Source organism: Ursus arctos, unplaced genomic scaffold (genome assembly GCF_023065955.2).
Source record: "Ursus arctos isolate Adak ecotype North America unplaced genomic scaffold, UrsArc2.0 scaffold_26, whole genome shotgun sequence".
In the NCBI taxonomy this organism is placed as follows: domain Eukaryota; kingdom Metazoa; phylum Chordata; class Mammalia; order Carnivora; family Ursidae; genus Ursus; species Ursus arctos.
Window position 1 is genome coordinate 25018478 of NW_026622941.1, and position 21937 is coordinate 25040414.

At 40.3% G+C, this 21937-nt stretch overlaps 1 protein-coding gene across 3 annotated transcripts in view; it reads left to right on the plus strand.

The window, feature by feature from the left end:
* The first annotated feature begins 697 nt into the window (after positions 1-697).
* The window catches only part of STK38L (serine/threonine kinase 38 like), an 88917-nt gene continuing 67677 nt past the window's right edge, over positions 698-21937 (plus strand). The window contains exon 1 of one of the 3 annotated variants that reach the window (XM_026502217.4): positions 698-801. The gene's annotated coding sequence lies outside the window, so the exon portion shown is untranslated. Of the gene's footprint in view, positions 802-836; positions 997-15661; positions 15747-21937 lie in introns of those variants that run through there. The other 2 variants (XM_057318774.1, XM_057318773.1) reach the window with 2 other exon arrangements.

Below are 21937 nucleotides of genomic sequence, written 5' to 3' on the forward strand. Positions count from 1 at the left end.
CCCAGTACTGTCAGTTATTTTAGATTTTCCAAGACAAGGTAAACAAGTTTTTCATGTATGCCTCCAAGTTTTTTTGTGGCTTTTCCAAATTTGAATCCCTTTCAAGTCTTCGCTGTGGAGTCATGGTGAGTGTGGAGTCGGGATTAAGGAACCTGGGTGGCTTCTAGATCCCACAGCTACTGATTAAGCAAGTTGGTCAGCCAAACCATCTTTGTCGACCACCCTTTCCTAATCAGCAAAAAGTGTGGATTCGTGGGGATTGTCTCTAAACCCCTTTCCATTTCTTTGCATTACATTGTGAAGTATTCTTTGCATTCTTTGCATTACGTTGTGAAGTATTAAGAAAAAAAAAATCTGTTACTTAGGACACGTGACTAATATGGCAACACACTGGGCATGCTCACGAGAGGCCTGAACCAGCTTTGAACAGAGAAGAGGTACAGTGAGGTGAGGTTGATGAATGAGGGAAGTAGTTACTGCCCAGCCAACTCTTCCAGAGCCATCAGGAATTCACCAGGAGTAGGTGGGTGGGGCAGACGAGTCGGTGTTGACGACAGAAGGCTACTTCCGGCTGTGGTGCGTATGACGTCAGGGCCGAGTCTGACCGGCCCAGCCACAGAGAAGCCGAGGAGGGAGGGATCGCGAGAGTTCAGGAAGGCCGCCCCGAGATTCCGGCGCGGCCGCGGGTGCCACCTCCCGGGGGCGGGGCGAGGGCGGAGCGGGCAAAAGGGAGCGGACGGGCCCCGGACCGGCTGCGGTCCGTGCGGAGGCTGAGCCGGCCGCGGGCGCGACCGGAGGCAGGTGAGTACGCGGATGCGGCGCGCGGCGGCCGCGGCAGGGGGCCCCGCTCGGTGCGCCAGCCCCAACTCTGCGAGCAGGAGTCGGAGGAGATCTTCTGTGTCTTTGGGTGTCCAGGGACAGCCGGGCTAATGTCGCGGCTGGCAGTGTCTCTCCAGTGAAGCTCCAGGGACGGCCTTGGCCCTCTTGTTCCCCGAGGTGATACTAGCCCCCCAGTCCCCGGAGAGGTAGCCCCGAGCCCTGGGAGGAATCTTTGTGCTTCCCTGCTCCTCTCCCCTTTCACTCCTCGGCCCCCGAGCACCCCGATCCCAGTCCCTGCCTGGGCTTCATAAACAATAACAAATGTCGCGGAACCTCTCCTGGTACCCCTTGCCCGCCCGTCCCGTGCCCTCCAGCCGATGTCACCGAGAAGAAGGATTCTAGGCATGGCTCAAATTGTGGGGGCTGCTTGTGTACCATTCCTAAAAACTGATGCGTCAGATTGCTAAACACTTCTCAGATCGACACAGTAAAGCCTCCCAGCTCTCAAAAGCACGGAGTGTTCAACACCGGTCTCAAAATCTGCCCCTACTCCTGGCACCGTACACCCTCTTTTCAACATTATTTTCTCCCACTCCTTTTTTTCCTTTTTACTCTCGGGGGCAAACGAGTGGTGGTTTAATAAGGGAACAGGAAAGGTTGTACCCGATCGAGTAGGAGGTATTTCATCTTTAAAAAGTTATCAGGTTGACAGCAAAAGAACAAACTTTATTTTCAAAACCAGTGGCCTCCCGTTTACTGATGCTGCTTTTGTTTTGTGGGATCACTTTTCGGGTTGCAAGTTTGGAGGAAGGATATAAAAAGAAATGGGGGAGGGGGACGGGAAGAGCTGGAGGTGCTGGAAGTGGTGGCTTGTCCAAAAACTGTGATGCTGTTGTCTCACTTGGTAAAATGTAGAACCAACGCTCTTGTCTGTTTCACATAACTTGTGATAACTTTTGATAGAAGCCAGTTGCTCGGAAAAGGCTTCAATGTTAGCTTTCTTACGGCTAAAGTCTGAGGAGACAACTCTTAGTGTTTTGATTTATGCCTCTTGTTTGTAAGAGGGGAGTGAGACCTTGTCCTTAAGGGGGTGGGGGTGGGGTGGGGACTTAGCTTGTCAGGTCTCCCTGCTTTAAGGCAGGACCTATTGTTGCTTAAGCCCAGTTTTACTTACACGGTGCAGATTTTTTGTCTCGGTCATCTAAGTATGTAAAATTCTGGGAACCTCTTTGTGTTTGATTGACCTTTCTTTGTATGCCTCAGGATATATAAAACAATTAAGTTTACTATACTCTACCCAGTAACTGAGAGGTATTATAAGTGAATTAGCCATCATTGTGACTATTTAAGGAAGAGAAATTAGTTCAAAATATGATTTTAAATTGTGATTACATTTGTTCATTGCATAGGTTCATTAAAGTAAAGTCCTGATCTCAAAAGTAAAAAACAAAAAACAAAAAACTTGGTCTGATGTGACTTAGCTTTGTGTTTTTCTCCTGGTTAAGATGGCTGATAATGTTTTCCATTTGGCTGGGATGTGTTTAGGATGAAAAATAAATTGGGTGCAGTTTTTGTACTCCTTTGAAAAGGCCTGGCCACTGAGGAATGAAAAAAATTAGAAAAGCCACAGTAAATGGGTGCAATTCTTTTTCAGCCTTCTGTTTTTTAGTTTGTTTTAAAATGAGTCAGAGACCAGGAAAATTCATGCAAATGAATGTGTCCTCAGCAGTTTTTATGCTGAAAAATTAATTTCAAAAGGTAGGACACTATAATATACAAAGGAAAATTTGTAGAAAATGCACTCAATTCAGCCATTTGTTTTCAGAAAAGTTCTGTTCTCTCAAAGTAAGGGCAACATCATTGTGTGAGCGAAGTTGGATAATGCTTCAGCAAGTGCTTTCCCAGTGATCCGGAATAAGTTGGAGGCTTGGTGTGTGTGTGTGTGTGTGTGTATGTGTGTGTGTGTGTGTCACTTTTTTTAAGAGGGAAAAGAGGGCAAAAATAAAGCCAGAAAGATTTGCATCTCAATGTAATGTTAAAATGATTTTTATTTTACATAAATAGTGTAGGGTGGATCAAGCAAGCATATTGTCTTCTAGCATCCCCAGGGTTACATTAAAATCAGCAGATGGGCAAGTTATGATTAGGTTAGATTCGACATATGCAGAAATTATGCTACTGTATGTTTATATTAAAAGTACCATGGGCTTTTTTGAATGAAATAATGCAAGTAAGCTTGTAAGGCATAAGAAATTTAAAAAAAAATAAATTAGGTTTAAAAAATATCCTTAGCAGTTTAAACATATTAAATCAGTCCTTTCCTCCCTCCCTCTCACCACAAAATTTTGTTTAAGTCTTAGGAGCTCTTATTTAGTATGGTAAGACCAATATTTAAGTGCACTGGTTACTTAAAGCTCTTGTCTCCAGGTAAAGGTTTGCTAATTGACAGGGTATGATTGTTCAGAACCTTTAGAGAGAGGGAAAAGAAGGACAACAGTGAACAATATTTGCTCTCTGGTGGACTCAGATGAGCTGTAGTCTTTATCTTCAGAGAGATAGAATCTAATGGGAGAAAAAAAATGTACCCAAATAACTGTAATACACATGCCTTTTGTGGGGAAGCCTAGGAGGGAGGTATTAAATTCTACTAGATCAATTAAGGAAGATTTTGAGTAGGGAGAGGCATTTGTATAGATGATTTAGATGATCTAGTCATGATGATCATAATAAGTAAACACTTTATATAATGCCGATTGCTGTCAAAACCTTACATGTACTAATTTACCGGTGTTTAATTCCTATAACAACCATACGGAGTAGGTACTTTTTATTATTCCCATTTTGCAGATAGGGTAACTGAGGTACCAAGATCAGATAACAAGAAAATGATAGAACAAGTGTTCCAACCCAAACATTCTGGCTTATACCTGTGTCCCTGTGCTTAATCTCTATCCTTATTTTCTCTTCCATTCTTGATGGTCTTTGTCAGGTCTTTTTCAAAAAAATTGATTTAGGAAAATACATTTCTCTGGCACACAGATTTAGGGCTCAATTTTCTAGAAAGAGCTTCAAAATAAGGAACACCCAGGTAAGTAAGTAATTTTTGGAATGTTAGATGATCAATTTCAAAAAGTTGCTCTTGGTGCAATTTGAATGTAACTGCTGAGTGGGACTTTTGATAAATTTGAATTATTACTTAGTACCATACCCATAAGGATTTAGAAATGAGAAATTGTAACTATATTAACTCCTTTGCCTAATGGAATGTTTGAATCATTGTATATTTTGGCTTGTAATTTAAAAAAATCACTTGGCATTGGGTATTTTTTGGATGGAATTATGAAGTTGGAATTTAGATAATGATTGATAGTCTCAGACCTTTTGGTTTTTATTTCCACAAACAGCTAAATATATTATGCCCGAATCAGGGTTTTTTTTTTTTTTTTTTTGGTAAGATTTTACTTTTAAGCAATTTCTATACCCAACTCAGGGCTTGAGCTCACAACCACAAGATCGAGTTGCATGCTCTACCAACTGAGCCAGCCAGGAGCCCCATGAATCAGGGTTTTGAATAGAGTGTTGATGCATATAAAATGAGAGAAGTACAATCACTGATACTTTCTGTTAGAGCACCTTTGAAAGCTCTTTCATAGAAAGAGCACCATAGAAATGCACTGTGCCTCGTATAGACCTACTCAGTAAATGCTTCTTTGTTGAATGAATGGTCCAAATGATTTTATTAATGCAGTTTCAAGAAAAGTTCACATTTGTGGTTTTTTTTGTTTTTTGTTTTTTGTTTTTTTAAGATTTTTTATTTATTCATTTGACAGAGATAGAGACAGCCAGCGAGAGAGGAAACACAGCAGGGGGAGTGGGAGAGGAAGAAGCAGGCTTCCAGCGGAGGAGCCTGATGTGGGGCTCGCCAGAACGCTGGGATCACGCCCTGAGCCAAAGGCAGACGCTTAACGACTGAGCCACCCAGGCGCCCCAAGAATAGTTCACATTTTTTATTGGTTATCAAAATATTGGGATCACAATAAATTCGACTGGATTTAAAGTTTTGGAGAGAAAGTATATCTTGGTAGTGGTAGGGGTACTGTCTACCAAGATGCAGACACTTCAGCTCCGTTGTCCATGTCCTGATTGACCAAACTCATAATAGAGTTCCAGAGGCACATTTGAGATTGAGTGTAGTGTTCTCTCCTTGTCTGAGTCGGGTAGATTGTAGAAAACCCCCACAGTAGGATAATTTATGGTCGGTAAGTTTAAAACCTAATAGGAAAAGTAGAAGAACTAAATAAACCAGAATTTAAAGCTCATATATTTATATTATTACAATTAGACAAAAATGGCAATAACAAAGTTAAATATATGTGTGTGTGTGTATATATATGTATATATATATATATATATTTTTTTTTACATAGCTTAAATTAATAGTGTTGGCATATTATTCCATTTACCACCACCTGATTGACAAAATTTTTAGGATCTTCAGCTCATAATTTCATGCATATGCTTTTTAAAAAATTTATTTTTTATTTTTTGAGATTTTTATTTATTTGAGAGAGAGAGAGCGTGCGCACAGGGGTAGGGGCAGAGGGAGAGGAAGAGAGAATCTTAAGCAGACTGCACACCCAGTGTGGAGCCTGACTTGGGGCTCTGTCTACAACCCTGAGATCATGACCTGAGCTGAAATCAGGAGTCAGACGCTTAACTGACTGAGCCACCCAGGTGCCCCTCATGCAGATACCTGTAAGACAATTATGCTTTGTTTAAAAAAAGTTAACGTTTCTCTAGGTACAGGTTTGGTTTTGAAAGGTTTTTCTTAGTAAAGAGGAGCGTGAGCTGGTGCCTCAGAGGGAAACCAGATATACTCTCACCTTCTTGCTGGTAGAAATTTTGGGGCATCTTTTCTCCAAATAGACTAGTTTGTCTATTTTGAACATCCACTGAGACAGGTAGCTTCCCTCTTAGATGATCTCTGCACAGGTCTCAGAGAAGACCTGAGCAGTCAGTGACAGTTCACATGAGGAGCTGTCCCTTCACACTGATGTTGGGTAAATTCAAAAAGGTCTTGAACTTCGGCGATTTTGTGATAGTAGCACTTCTGCTATGCTCAGCTTTTAAACTGTTAAACGAGCTCTTTGCCTTCTCCTGAATTACCACCAGACCAGTTGACAATCCAAATTGATGTTGATTATCTGGCCTCACATTCAGGTTTCTTGTTCTCCTTGTCTTTTGCTGATTCTTACTGATTCCGTAGGTGTAGACTTTGTTACAACTTAGAAGTCTGATCCCGTATCCACAGGCTGCATCCGGTGTTTTTCTACCTCTTATAACTCTTACTTTCCCCCTTGTTTTCTTAACTTTTACAATTATTTGCTGTCTCTACATCTGATTCCTAATTTTGGAACACTTTCATTACTTTTGCAATTACTGAAGATGATGGAATTAAAAATATTTAACACCTAAAATCAACCACAAATACAACTTCCCCAGAATAAAGAACAAGATGACAGGAACCTAAATGACTGTGCACGTTGTTAATGCCATCTATTTTTGGCAAGCAGAGTTGGTGTGCCTTTGCTATGGAGCCTAGCTTTCATTCTGTCTAGGAAAAGTTAAAAAATGGAAAGTTTGGAAATAGGCTTCTGTACACATCATTAAGCACTTGTTTTGGGGGTGGGGGCGTCCTGCTTTCTCTTCATGCGGTCATTGTCATTCTGCTGTTATGACTTGGGATTTTGGCTACAGTTCTGTAGATTGTAGCAATCCTGGAGACACAGTCCATCATTTGTACACTTAATATGAAAATGCTCTGTGTAATCTATGTTTCTCAAACTTTGTCTCCCAACAGGAATTTATAGACTTAGCTCTCTGTCACCTTCCTTTCTGACATGTTCTTGGCTCTTTTTTTCTTCCTGAATGTCACCAATCAGTGTACAGGTCTAATAATAATTTTATCAACAACAGTAATCACTCACTTATCACTTACTATATATAAGACATAACACTAAGGACTGTATATAAATATTATCTCATTTAATCCCTGAGGCCACCCTGTGAGTTATTATTTCTGCTCACACATGAGGAAACTGGAGTCTTTGGAAAAGTGACCAGGGGCGTGTGGGTAGATAGTAAGTGATGGAGTAGGAACTCGATCCCTGAGATCCAGTTTGCTTTCTCTTATATTGCTTTATTTTATTTAAAAAACATCTCCTCTCCTGTTTAATTTACTTCCTTCTTTTAGTCTGACCTGAGTTTCCTTTCTTTCCTTCCCTTCCTCCCATTTTTAGGAATTATTTACAGTTTTGCATGTCAAGCATAAATCTTTTTAGGAGAAGTATGCAGAAATAATCCAGCTCTCCTCGTATTTCCTGTAGAGGGGGACTTGGTCTTGGAGAGGGCTTGTTGTGAGAATGCTAGTTGTAGCATCTTGTATTTGTATTGTGCTGTAGAGTTTCCCAAAACATTTTTTTTTTCACATATCCTCCTTGCAGTCCTCCCTTTAACTCGGGTCCTTAGATTAAAAGCTGCTACATGCACTTTTCTAAGGACTGTGCAAAATTAGTTGATGAGACACAGTTCTTGCCCTCAGCAATTTTAATGCTGAAATAAATGATATAATCAAATGTTCTGACTTCATTCAAGCCAATTAAGAGCAGATAAATATCATTACAGCATTTTGTTAAAGGGTATTATAGTTTTGAGATTTGAGCTTCCTTTTCAGTCAAAATTGAGAAGTGGAATTTTAGTTCTGCATTTTAAATCATGAAATTTCAAAGTCCTCCATTCTCGTGATTCAGGTGAGTGGTGGTGAAGTCGCTGCCTACCTCATCCTGCATACCACTGTGGCATTTAACGAGAAGAATTATGGGGAACGAATGGGGTGGAGGGAGGACAGATATCATTTCAAAAGTGCAATTGAAGAAATGGAGATCCTAATTTGGGCTTGATGAGGTATCTTATAGTGTCGCTACCGTAGGAAATTGGATGTCAACTTTAGAGAATGGGTACGTTTCATGTATTCAACTCTGGCAAGTTGTATTATTTGAGAGATCAGAGAGCTTATTCAGTGATCTATCTTTGACATTTTCTCTTGTGCCAGTATTTTGTTTTACTAAATTTGATTTTTATTAAACAGGATATTTTTTCTTACTTAAGCGTTTGCCCATTGAGTTGGCCCCAGTATGGAAACACCACACCGTGTTTGCACTTCACCATTTTTTGGTATTTGTCAGCAGAGGCTGGTTGCCTGGTTTATAGCACTAGGGAGTTGCCTTGTGTTGTGTTTTTACAATAGAGATCCATTTCATTTGGACACGTCTTTCAAATCTGGTTGAGGATATTCTCCATATGTCCACTATTATCTAGCCAAACCGAAAAGACTTTTTCTATTTTTGTGGCTAGAGTGGAAAAATTTCCGTCTGAATTGCATGTATTTGGCCCATCAGTATTCTTAATACTGGCAGATCCTGAAGGAATCACAGACTCATAATGTTTTAGTGAGGTAAATCATGATAATTCAACATTTATCGTCTATTTGCAGTATACCGTATGCGGTACCGTGGCAAAATAGAGGTGAGTAAATATATTGCACTTCCACTTAGAAAGGTTCCACAGTAAGAGACATAATGTATGGGTACAAATAACTGTAATTCAAACAAAAAGATAAGTGAGTGACAGGGCACTGTGGGAGCAGAGGAAGGAGGGATTGCTTCTGGCTGGAGAGATTAGGAAGGCTTCCCATATAAAGTGAAATATGAATTGGCTATTTAAGAGTGAAGGCCAGGCCAGGCAGAGGGATTAGCATGGATTGGATATATCTCCATAACACCTGATAAATTGTATGTCAGTTATTTACTTCTGTCTTTGCCCTATTGGATGTAAGCCCACTGAGCTTTGAGAACAGGTGTTTCTCAGAAAGCTTTTCATTCTTTGCATCATCAACTGTTCAACCTGGTACATTTAATTCAAGTCATACTTTAGGAACATCACAGTGGCAGTGGTGTATCTGGACTGGCTTCAAGGGAAGAGGGACCAGAAATGAGAAGACCAATAAAGAGACTATTTGTATTTATCTTTAAATTTTTTTATTTGAGTATAGTTGACACATGATGTCACATTAGTTTCAGGTGTACAACATAGTGATTCAACTTTCTCTATAAGTTATACTCACCACCAGTGTAGCTAACATCTGTCACCAACACAATGCTATCACAATATCAGTGACTTTGTCCCCTATGCTGTGTGTTTCAGCCCCATGACTTATTCATTCCATAACTGGAAGCCTGTGCCTCCCACTCCCCTTCACCCATTTTGCCCAGCCCAGCCCCGCCCCTCCCCTCTGGCAACCATCAGTTTGTTCTCTGTACTTATAGGCCTGATTCTGCTTTTTGTTTATTCATTTGTTTTGTTTTTTTAGATTCCACATATGAATGAAATCCTTTGGTATTTGTCTTTCTCAATCTGACTTATTTCGCTTGGCATAATGCCCTCTAGGTCCATCCATGTTGCAAATGACACGATCCAATCCTTTTTTATGACTGAGTAATATTCCATTGTCTAGATATATGACATCTTTTTCATCCATTCATCTATTGATGGACACTTAAGTTGCTTCCATATCTTGGCTATTGTAAATAATGCTGAAATAAGCATAGGCATGCATGTATCTTTCTAAATTTGTGTTTTTGTTTTGAAGAGACTAAATGATCTAGGAGTTAGATAATAAAGTTCCAAACTAGGTGGGATTGGAAAAGAGAGACTCGGGCGGATGGTTGTTGCGCCTCCATCTTGAGACCGAGGGAGTTCTTTCACTGTGTGAATTACCTGTGAGGTACATGTCATGTACCAGGAGATACAGTGATGGGAGGACATGGTGCTCCCTCAGACAGCAGGCAGGTAGCTAGAGAGCCACACTTGCAGGTATAGAAATAATTGCAATAGCATACAGTCGCTATAACGGAGGAGCAGTAAGAGGCACAGTGAAGGAAAAGGAGCACGTATTTGGGAAAATCAAAGAAGCCTTCCAGGGAGGTGGTAGTGTGTGAGCTTAAACCTGAAGGGTGAGTAGGAGTTTTTCAGGCCGGAAAGCAGCAGTAGGACATGGTAGCGCGGAGATCTAAGAGACTGTTTAGAGAGCCACAAGAGCCTGGGTTATTTTAGTGTTGGGACGTGAGGCTAGATAGGATAAATGGACTTGTCTTAATAAGATAGCATTTTATTTGCCATTTTTTTTAAGTTTTCTTTTTAAAAGATTTTATTTATTTATTTCAGAGAGAGAGAGAGTGAGCATGAACAAAGGGGAGGGGTAGAGGGAGAGGGAGAAGCAGGCTCCCCGTAGAGCAGGGACCCCCATCTGGGACTCGATCCCAGGACCCTGAGATCATGACCTGAGCTGAAGGCAGATGCTTTGCTGACTGAGCCACCCAGGCGCCCCTGCCATGGTGGGTTTTTTTTTTTTTTTTAAATATTTATTTTATCTAGCTCTAGCACTCTGAGTGCTTTTGTAAAGAAGTATTCCTTTTGTAAGGAAGTATTTCTATTGCCTCTTATAGCCTCGTGGAAGTACCTCTGCTGTGCTTCCCACTCCCAGCCTGCAAGTATACTGCCAGTAATAAATTGTCTCTTGCTGCCGTTCTGTGAAATTAAACAGAAAACGTGATGAGTGATACCAATAGCCAGAGAGATAAAGAGAGAAAGCATCCATTGAAACCTTTTCTCTGATAAATGCCCAGACCCACTAGGGTTGTCCTAGAAAGAGAATACAGCATCAATGCATAGCTTCAAGAGTACTTGACGCAAGGGAGGGGATTGTGGTAGGAACACAATTATTTACCTTTCTCATATAGTTTTATGGAACCCGTGAAGATTTCCCAGAACTGTAATATCTAGTGGCTAAAGTCCTTTTGTCCTGGTTCTAGCCTTGATTTTTTTTTCATATTCTCTACTCTGACCCTTACTATACTTTATAACTTAGCATGACTTAAACTTTAAATGGTGTCAAACATGGACTATAGTTTGTTCCCCTCCCACCTTTTCTGGGCATTCAGAAACCTGTATTGAGGGCTCCCTGCTCAGCAGGGAGTCTGCTTCCTCTCCTTCTCCCCCTCTCCCTTCCCCCTCCCCCCGTTTGTGCTCTTCCTCTCTGTCTCCCTCTCCCTTTTCTTTCTCTCAAAATAAAAAAATAAAATCCCCCCCCTGAAAAAAACCCTGCATTAGCAAATCATGATTCTGAATTATGTGTATGTAATCTATATGAGACAGCCAGAGCTAGGAAGCTAGGTTTCTCTTTCACATAGGTTTCTTTTCTACAGCCATTTATTCTTTCTGTCTTGTGGATTGGGCCACTGAAACAGAATATAGTTGTTTTCTAAGGTCAACCATAAAGTTAATTAGAATTATATCCATTGTCTTCTAGGCTAGGACTTGGCTGCTGTGTTAGCTTTAGTGCCATTAGTGGTAATAATAAAAGTTTCTGGGCACTACCAACAGGAAAGTGAAAGACAAGAGGGACAAGAAAAAAAAAGGCTTGCTGAGTATCAGGGGAGGCATAGGGTGGGAGCTGGAGAAAAGGTTAAAAGGGGTCAAATACCTCTAACACCTGTTCCAGGTGCCGCTTAGTGGGACGTGTGCCATATTTTAAGATTAAGTTGAACCGCCAGTAGTCATGTCTGAAAATACGCTGGGTGTGTTGATATGCCAAAAATGACAGTTTGTTTTAATCAAACATTTCTGGATTTAATAAAAACAAAATTTGTATATATACCTGTGCCTCTGTGTTTAGTATTGAGTAGAAAGGGAGACAGAAACCAGCACCTTTTAAATATTAGTGAAAGTTACAGGTACATTTCTGAAAGGCAGTAAAACATTTAAGATTTAAACCCACAGATTACGCACAGAGCCCCCATCAGGCAGAGGTGGCAGGAAGGGAAGGGAAGCGCAAGTAGGAACACGTGGTTGGATGAAACTGCGTTTTTGAACAACTCCTAAAACAGGACCCACAGCAGGAAAAACAGGGTGAGGAATTGGATCTAGAGCCTGTGGTCTCCTGTCCAGGTAAACCAAGTATGTTTCACTTGCAGGAAACAAGAAGCCTTAATGCTTCAAAACGTTTTTCCATTACCAGCTAACAAAGCCAAAGAATAAAAATAGGCACAATTTTAGTGTTTCTGTAATGGTGATAAAAAGTTATTTCTCAGGCTGGGAGAAACACTGAATTGAATGAACGTCTGGCTCACGTTCAGAGCTGAAAGCCGCCGTAGAGGTCAGACGGTCAGATTCTCTCCTGGGCATTCCCTCTAACCCTTGACGAGTGCGTGGCTCGTCTTGGTCTATATATTTTAGCTCGTTGCTGGAGGCAAGGAATTCAGCAGTTTACAGGATACCCAACTTTCGTTCCTTTCAGTAGTGGTGTTCTCCTGCCTTCTGTCCCCTATTTTTCTTCTCCCTGCACGTGCTCTGGGAGCTGGATGGTCTCACATGCTCTGATGTCTTTAGCGACCACTCTGTGATGATCACTTCCAGCTTTGTACATCATACTCAGACTTCTTCTGAGCTCGGGACTCCACTATCCATCTCTTTCCTAGAATATTTAATATTTAAGGAGTAGACCTCACTTTTCCAGCTCCATAAATGTGAATTGTTTATGTGTGTCCAGAAATAATCAGGATTATGGAAATTTACTTATGTTCAGCAAGTGACCAAGAGACTGTTACATAAACACAAGAATGCCAATTAATGAACTTATTAATATAAGTGTGAGTAGAATGGAGGCGTGCATCGCTTGGTCAGCACGCTGTCACCCACTAGGACGGTCTTCATGGGAAGCGTCACTAAGCCATGATGGGCTGTTGGAGCATCTTTTTTATGAGGATGCATCTGCCCGGTGCTGCTCTGCCTATGGGCAGCCCATTTAATCTTGGACGCTGTTAGGGGAACACAGGCAAAATCTTGCATGTTAAACTCCTGCTTTCTTCCCCTCAGATTAATATAATGGTGTTCTGTTAACACAGTTTCTTTAGCCAGAAGAAAACAAAATAGACAAGGTTTCAGCTTTCTTACTTTTTTTTTTTTTTTAAAGATTTATTTATTTATTTATTTGATTGAGAGAGAGAGAGACAGGGAGAGAGCACGAGTGGGAGGGGCAAAGGGAGAGAGAATCTCAAGCAGACTCTGTGTTGAGCATGGAGCCCCATGTGGGGCTTGATCCCACGACCCTGAGATCACGACCTGAGCCGAAACCAAGAGTCGGATGCTTAACTGAGATGAGATACCCAGGCGCCCCACAAGGTTTCAGCTTTCTTAATTCACATTCTAATCCTGCCTCCCAGAAACTACACGCTGTTCACTTTTGATTGGAGTTGGGTATTCCTGATATTTTCAGTCACATGTTTTTTTGGAATTACTTATGTTGATAGCTAATTTCTCCTGCTCTATTTGATTCATGCTGATATTGCTCCCACAGGGTGATTTAATTTTCAAATTAGGTGGGCATTTTGCTTTGTCCCTTGGTACTGACTGTAAGGCACTGCCAGTATTGCAGACTTGTCCAGGTATGGGCTGACCAGTACAGTGTACAGTATGACATTCACCTTCCCTGTTCTTGACCTTTTATGTCTATTAGCTTTGCCTAATATTAAGAGTGTATAAATTTGGGGGATGGCCATTTCACATTTTTTAATTTATGTCAAGCTCTGTTCAACAAAAGGCTGTAGTTGGTTCTTTATGTATATAACAGTTTGTCACCATTTATGCTAGCATTTAATTTTTTTGAATCTAAATATAAGTCTTTATGTTTTCCCTATTAAATTTCATTGGTTAAAGTTAAATCTTCTGTTAAAATTGTTTTGGATTTTGACTCCTCTGTGCCCCTTTGGATTATTCTCTCCAGATTCCAGTTTGGGATAAGGACTTTGAAAAGGATACATCTGATAAGGATTGAACTTTCTCCAGTTCATTGGTAATAAAATTGCCTAAGCCCAGCGAGTCTTGCAGAACTTACTTAGGAGCACTCTGAGTTTTGTTGCTTAATCAGTTATAAACACATCCAATGCTGAGCCCATTTTTCTTCATCTTTCTCCCTTCCTCCTCCTAAAAAATAAATTGGAGAGTGGGGCTTGATCAGTACCTTTCAGAGTCACAGAGATTATTTGTCCTTTAGATTTGCCAACGAAAGAGATAAAGTTACTTGGCAAGACTTGTTCCTCCTGAATCCGTGTGGATTTTTAGTGATCACCCATCTTTGTCTGTGCAGAAGCCATCTGCTTTATTATCTGTTCTAGAATTTTCCTCAGGCTGGATGATAAGCCCAACAGTGAGTGTTTTGTAACATTTTGTAACGTCCATGTTCTTTTGTAATGTTCATGTTCTTTCCTCATTTTGAAAGCTGGGGCAGTTTGTCTCCTGTCCTTTAGTGCAGCTCTCTGGTCCTCATAGTTCATCCGAGTACTTAGAGCACGTGGGCCTGAGATACACAAACAGATCAGCTGGCCAGGTGAGAAGATTTGCAGGGCATTGGGGGCAGTTGTCTTATGGCCTCCTGTGTCCTGGGCTTCAGCTCCCTGGTTGGGCATCCAGTTTTGGCCTTTGTTTCCTACTGTTTGCTGAGAAGACAGGTGGAGCTCCACTGGTGGGTGGTGGGTGGGCACCCCACTGGGAGTTCTCCTCTATAACACAGGGCTTGTACCTCCCCAGCAGGGATGTCATAAAATAGAAATATGTGAACTGTAAAGGGGTATGCAAGTGTAATATTTTATTTATTTATTTATTTATTTATTTATTTATTTATTTATTTGATAGAGAGAAAGAGAGAGAGAACACAAGCAGGGGGAGTGGCAGGCAGAGGGAGAGGGAGAAGCAGGCTTCCTGCTGAGCAGGAAGCCCAACTCAGGGCTTGATCCCAGGACTCCAGGATCATGACCTGAGCTGAAGGCAGGTGCTTAACCGACTGAGCCACCCAGGTGCCCCTTCAAGTGCAATATTTTTAAAAAACAAAACAGAAATGGTTTTTCTTTTTCTTTTTTTTTCTGTCCTACGTTAACTACACCATTTCCCTGCACCAGCTTACCCAGGCCGATGCAAATTTTCCCTTCCAGATGGAAATTCAGAAGCTGCTTTTGTAGCTCTTAATGGTGTTCTGAAGTTCAGCTCATTGTGGGCCTCTGGCTTCCTGATACCATCCTCCGTGTCTTTTATAGGCATACATGTTATGTGTGCCCCCTCTCTGTTTCTCTTATCTGTGTCTTTAAAATCTGAGTTCATTGGAGAGCTCTTTATGCATGCAGTCTTTTCAGAATCTTCCCCTTTTCTCTGTCATTAATATCCTTTGCAGTTTATAACCAGAGTTCTATTTTTTTTATACCAAGTCATTTTAAGTTTTACTTTTTATCCACATGACTAGGATGAATAGGGGCAATACTGTTTGGTTATACTTTTTTCCTCCATGTTTTTCTGACTCATTCTCTTTCCTTAATTCTCTCTCTGTCACCCTTCTTTCCTGGATACTTCTAGTGATGTAATTTTAGGAATTATTTGCTCTAAAACCTAGAAGTTTATTTAAGATTTTATTTCTCTATTTATTTTTGAGAGAGAGAGAGATCACGAGAGGGGAGAGGGGCAGAGGGAGAAGCTGACTCCCCCGCTGAGCAGGGAGCCCGATGCGGGCTCTAACCCAGGACCATGATATCATGACCTGAGCTGAAGGCAGTCACCGAACTCAGGCACCCTAAAACTTAGAAGTTTAAACCTGGTACTTTATCAAGTCCTAAATAGATATAGAACATTTTACTTATTATTCTTTTAAATTCATTTTTAATTTGTAATTTACTTTCAACAGAGTTTAAAATGGACACTATCTCCAGGGAAATAATCATGATTTCTACTTCTTTCGTATTTTCCTCGCAACGCCTCGTCAGATACAGGTATTTCACATAGGCACTGAGTGTGACAGGACCTAGTAAGTGTGAGTTCTTATGGGTATAACTCAGGAGTAATCCGAAGTCCTCGTGGTGTCTACAGGTGCTTCACATTTTGGTACCTCTACGTCTCTGACCTCTTTTTCTTACCACGCCCGTGCACTCACTCCGTTCTTACCATGCTAAGCTCCTTGCTGTTTCCTACAGACACGCTGCTGCAGTAACTGTTCCCAGTGTGGTACCCTCCTCCTCCAGGTTTTGAAACCACTTTTTTCCACCTCATTCAAACTTCCTTCTCAAGGGAACCTCTCCCAATGACCTTATTTAAAATGTTAATGCTTCTCTCAGCCCCTGCACTTTCTGTTCCCTCCCCAACTAGAATGTAAGCTCCAAAAGGGCAGGTGTTTTACTGCCAAGAGCAGTACCTGGCCTGTAGTGGATGCTCAGTAAATATTGCTCAATCACAGCTAGTTTAACTAGAACTGTATTCTTGAGAGCTTCCTAAAACATATCATGCAGCTTCCCTTTTAGAGTCTCAGGCAAGATTTACTTGTAATCTCTGTGAACTTTCTGTAATTTGTGTTCTCTAATATCCCACATTCCCAGCCATTGTAACAAACTTCAAATTGCTGTCAGATTTCCCAATACTGCCGTTTAATCAAGTAACTTCTTCCCATGGTCACATTCATATCCAGAATGTTTCTTTTACTATTTGAGAGATGGAAGGCTTAGCAAGGCACTTATCAGATGCCTTGATTTTTAGCTGTGGAAGAATTCTAGCAGATCTCCCCAAAGTTGAAGTTTCCATCACAGCTCAATTTATTTCTGTGTCAGCTTCTGTCTCTAGAATATTCCAGAGCAGCAATTCTTTATGTTCTACCTTTCCACCATTGCTCTATTCCAGTTCAGAGTCCTAGCCCATCAAATCCCAGTGATGCTTAATGGTATCGTATTTACTTATTTATAAAATGGCAATTTTCTTTCTTTAATACTCATATTCTGGATTTGTGTTCGCAGGAACCTAATGCTGCATTGTCGCTAACACCCTTCCCATTTGTTTTCCTGCAACAAATAATTTGCTAGACCTTTCTCATTGTCATTTTTTTCAGAGCATGACCAGCTTCTTTCATAGTTACAATAATATCTAAACTTTTTCTACCTCTTCTTTGATTTTAAGCTTAAAGTCCACTTGATCAATGAATCAAAATTACATAGTGACTTCTGGGAATATATCCAAAGGAAACAAAAACACTAACTCAAAGATGTCTGCACCTCCATGTTCATAGCAGCATTATTTCCAGTAGTCAAGACATGGAAACAACCTAAGCATCCATTGATAGATGAATGGATAGAGAAAGTGTGGGGGGGGCACCTGGGTGGCACAGATGGTTAAGCATCTGACTCTTGGTTTGGGCTCGGGTTGTGATCTCTGGATTGTGAGATCGATCCTGATGTCAGGCTCGACACTCAGTGTGGAGTCTGCTTGGGATTCTTTCTGCCTGTCCCTCTGCCCCTTCCCCATGTGTGCTCTCTCTCTCAAATAAATAAATATTTTTTAAAATGGGGGGAAAAAAAGAAATTGTGCACACACACACACACACACAATGGAATATCCAGCCATTAAAAAAATGAGGAAATCCTGCCATTTACAATATGGATGGACCTGAACGGTATTATGCTAAGTGAAATAAGTCTAACAGAGAAAGACAAATACATATGATCTCGCTTATATGTGGAATGTAAACCAAACCAAAACAAACTCCTAGAAAAAAACAGTCAGATTTGTGGTTGCCAGAGTTGGGGGGAAGGGGGGAGGAGAGGGGAAGGGTGGTCAAAAGGTACAAACTTCCAGTTACAAGATAAGTAAGTACTAGGGATGTGGAAGGTACGACAAGATGACTGTGGCTGACACTGCTGTATGGTGTATTGGAAAGTTGTTGGGAGAGTAAATCGTTAGAGTTCTCATCACAAGAGAAAAAAGTTTTCTTCTTTTGCTTTCTCTATTTATTGTATCTGTAGGAGATGATGGATGCTAACTAAACTTATTAACAGTGGTCATTTCACAATATATGTAAGTCTCCCCATCATGCTATATACGTTAAACTTATGTATGCCAATGGTATCTCAGTATAATAGGAAAAAGATTACCTAGTGATTAGAAAAGGCTTTGGAGCTACCATTTTAACTGTGTGGCCTGGAACAAATGAAATTACTTACATCTTCTAAACTTATTTTCATATCTGTAAAAGGGAGAGGGGATGGGAGCTACAGTAAAATAATGCTTGCTTCATAACATATTCATCCTCTTCTCAGAATTAAGTGAAATTAAGACAAATGATAAACTTTTATATTTGGTTTACTCTTTTCCAGACGTGGTTTTAAGAGCGTAATATATTAACATAGGGCGTATCTGACGTTCGTTGTGTTTAGCACGTGCCCTTCCCACGGAAGCAGTCAGGATGCTAGCTTTCACAGTAACAGAAGCAGTTCTCTGTGTAAACATATTCATTTCGTAGTTTTTGCAAGGTCTACTTCCACATCAGCCAAGAGTCCGTTACAGATGCCTGTATGCTGAGGTATGAACCAGGCATCCATATGTCATCATATCATCCTTTAACACTGTCCAGTTGCTAAAAAAAACCACAAGAAGCCTTACAGTAATCCCTTCAAAAAACTTCTATTTTGGGGTTAAGGTCTAGGCAATAATAATGCCCTTTTTTGAAAACCCAGGCATTACCCTTTGAAATTGAGAACAAATTATTTCTTTAAATTTAAAGAAAAATTTCAACTTGTATAAATAGAAATGTCGAAAACTGTTTTTTATAATTCATATTTAGTGAATTCCATATGTTTTAATTGAGCGCAAAATGGGTAAGTTAAAATACCTCTTCTAAAAGGGAGAAAGCATTATAGAGATTATGCTAAGTGTTGATAGGTGAAGCATTATAAAACATTACCTTTTCCATGGAAGAAAACTCATAAAGTCATTGAGTAGTCAGGTTCTGAGTAGCTCTTAATTTCATAATGATATAGATATGTGTACTTAAAGTAGACTCAAACAAAATATTTGTTGTATATGAACTCTGTTTTAACGTGACAGTCATATTCATTTCACCCTGTATTTAGGAAAGGTCAGATGATAAAAGATGATGTAGAAAGCCCTTTGAACACTCTAAAGAACTTCATAAATATGGGCAGTACTACTCTGTACATGAAAATTTTTCTTATCAGTTGGCAGTTACCATCTCTTAACCAATAGCAGCATGACACCTGAGATTTGCTGATTTATGTAAGAGCATTTTATGAATAGGTAGGACTCTACTCAGGTCTTTTGTTTTAATAGGCATTTCTCTTTGACGTTCACTCCAGTCAAAGCACTCTTTCAGAAACTTAGCACTTATTCTCTTGGAGATTAGAAGGTGTTTGAGATCCTCGTTACTGCTCCCTTGGAAGAGACTTCGAGAACCCCAATTATCATTCCCTTGAACTCTGTCTCTGTTGTTCCAGCTTTGGGACATGGGGACCCTCTGTCATCACTACAGTGTTAGATCTAATGGGCCTCCATAGTACTGTGCTGAAATAGTCTCCTGCTGTATTCCTTGGGGCGGTGCTTGACCTGCCCAAATTGCTACGATGTATGTTGCAGTGTATATAAGGTAGTGAAAGAGAAGCTGGGGCTGAAACTGATTACTTCAGTCAACAAATATTAGCCCTTCCTTTGTGTTGTGTATCATGCTAAATGCTGTGAGGGACAGAATAAAGTCTGGCTCTTTCCTCAAGGACTATGGAATTTAATAGGTGACTAACATACAGGACAGTAAATCCACTTACACGGAAGTATGGAATTAAATGCCTAATTGTGAGATTCATAGTAAGTGCTAGTCAAGCTCTGAAGCGAAACATAAATGAGGTTAGAGAAATCAAGAACAGCTTTGTAGAAGAGGAAAAATTCATGAGGCTCTTTAAATACAAATAGAGGGGGAAAGGAAGGACTATTTTTAAGATATTCCAGGGTTTGGTGGTAGGGTTGATTATGGTATGTCTGTTGGTTGATGAGGGATGAGACTGGCAAGTAATGGAAAATAAAGTTAAGTAGTTAGGGTGGAGCCAAATTATGGGGTTTAATAAAAGCCAGGCAAAGAAGTTTAGATTGGAGTGGCAGAAAGGGGAAGGCTTTAAATGTTTGCACCAGGGATTGACATCATCTAAGTTCTATAGAAAGAGCAGCAATTTAGAGATGGCAGAGAATAGCATCAGGAAGACCCCCTTCGAGCACTGCTGCAGTTATGTTACTGACATTGTGATTGGGGCCTGGACTGAAAAAATGATGGAAATGAGAATGAAGAACAAGGTGGGATGGGAGAGAGATTTGGACAGTTTGTTAATGAATTTTAAACAGGAAAGGGAGAGTTGAATTGCTTTCCAAGCTTTTTGATTGGAAGAAAGGTGGGTGCCGTGGACAGAAATGGGGTTGGCTGCGGAGGAAAAGTATGCATTTACTTTTGGATGTAATTATATATGAGTTATCTGTAAGGTGTTTACGTTGAAATGTTCAGCAGAGAACTATGACACAGCAGGTTGGATGAAAAGGTAGGGTGTGTTACTCATCCGTGGAGAGTCTTGCGTAAAGAAAGGCAGGGGAAAGGATGAGCTCTCTCCGAGAGAGTTTAAAGATGGAGGTTCAAGGACTGGCTTTCATGAATAGCTTCTAGTAGATAAATCTGAAGGGATCCTCGTAGTGTTGATTGAAATTACTTTAACAAGTAATTTTTCCCTTGGTGATAAAAGGCATGTCAAGCTATTTTAGGAAATTAGAAAATTTGAAAAGGTAAAAAGGAAAAAGATAACCATAACAGTACTTGGTTTTCTTTCTGGTCTTTTTCTTTTGCATATAAAGGGTTAGGAAATATATACAAATATATATGTATCTGTGTGATACATACATGTATATACGATCGTGTAGTATTATATGCTTTTGTCGCTTGCTTTTTCATTTAACATTGCATCATGATAATTTTCCCAAGTCACGAATAGCTGCTTAAATATACTATTCTTAAAGAACTGCATGGTTTGTTTGTTTGTTTTTGTTTTTGTTTTTTTTGGATTTACCAGTATTTTTTTTTTTTTAAGATTTTATTTATTTATTCGACAGAGATAGAGACAGCCAGCGAGAGAGGGAACACAAGCAGGGGGAGTGGGAGAGGAAGAAGCAGGCTCATAGCGGAGGAGCCTGATGTGGGGCTCGATCCCAGAACGCCGGGATCACGCCCTGAGCCGAAGGCAGACGCTCAACCGCTGTGCCACCCAGGCGCCCCATGGATTTACCAGTATTTAATCACAGTTCAATCATTAAACATTTAGATTGCTTCCAAAATTTTTTGGTTTTATTAATAATAATATAGTAAACCTCTGTGAAATATATACTCTTCAGCTGTTACTTAGACATGAGCTATCTGAAAGCTGAGACCTCTGTATCCCTAGCACCTAGGAGAGTGCCTGGACACAGTAGTTGCTTAATTTTAAAAAAAGGTCTTGACAGAATGAAGGAAGAGCATTAAATGATCAATTCCTCTGACTTCCTGAATTCTAATTCCATGAGTACTCAGGAACTGTCCATAGAAGTCTGGCTGTAAGGAGAGTATTGGCCACGAATGGCCATAAACAGACGTTCTTGCTTCTGTCACAGTTATATTTGTCAGAGTCTATTAGTAAACTTATATTCTGATTTCTGTTGAGGCTTATATTAATTTTTGTTTGCCTCTAAAAGATGGAGCTACCTAATTGATGCGGATAAAAATCGGATTTCTGAGCCTGTAAGGCTGTGGATTGGGCCTGGGTTGTGATAAATCACCAAGGTAATGAACGCTGCCATCAAGAGCGCTCTGAAGAAAACAGTCTGAGAGCCTTCACATTGTAAAAACCCATGGCAGGACCATGTTTCCACAATCGAATCCCAGTGGTATCTTGAAAAGACAGATGTTTAACTCTTTTCAAATAATATTTTTACATATTTGAGATACAAAGACATTGTGTTCAACAACTTTTTCCTTAAAAATATATTTCATTGCCACCCAGAAGTTAGTTTTCAAGAGGAATGATGTATGCAAAAGTTTATGATAGTCATCTAATCATAAAGAAGTTTCAGAAATAAATGTGCAGTGTTTATATTTTCTCTCAAATAGCATTATCATGTTATT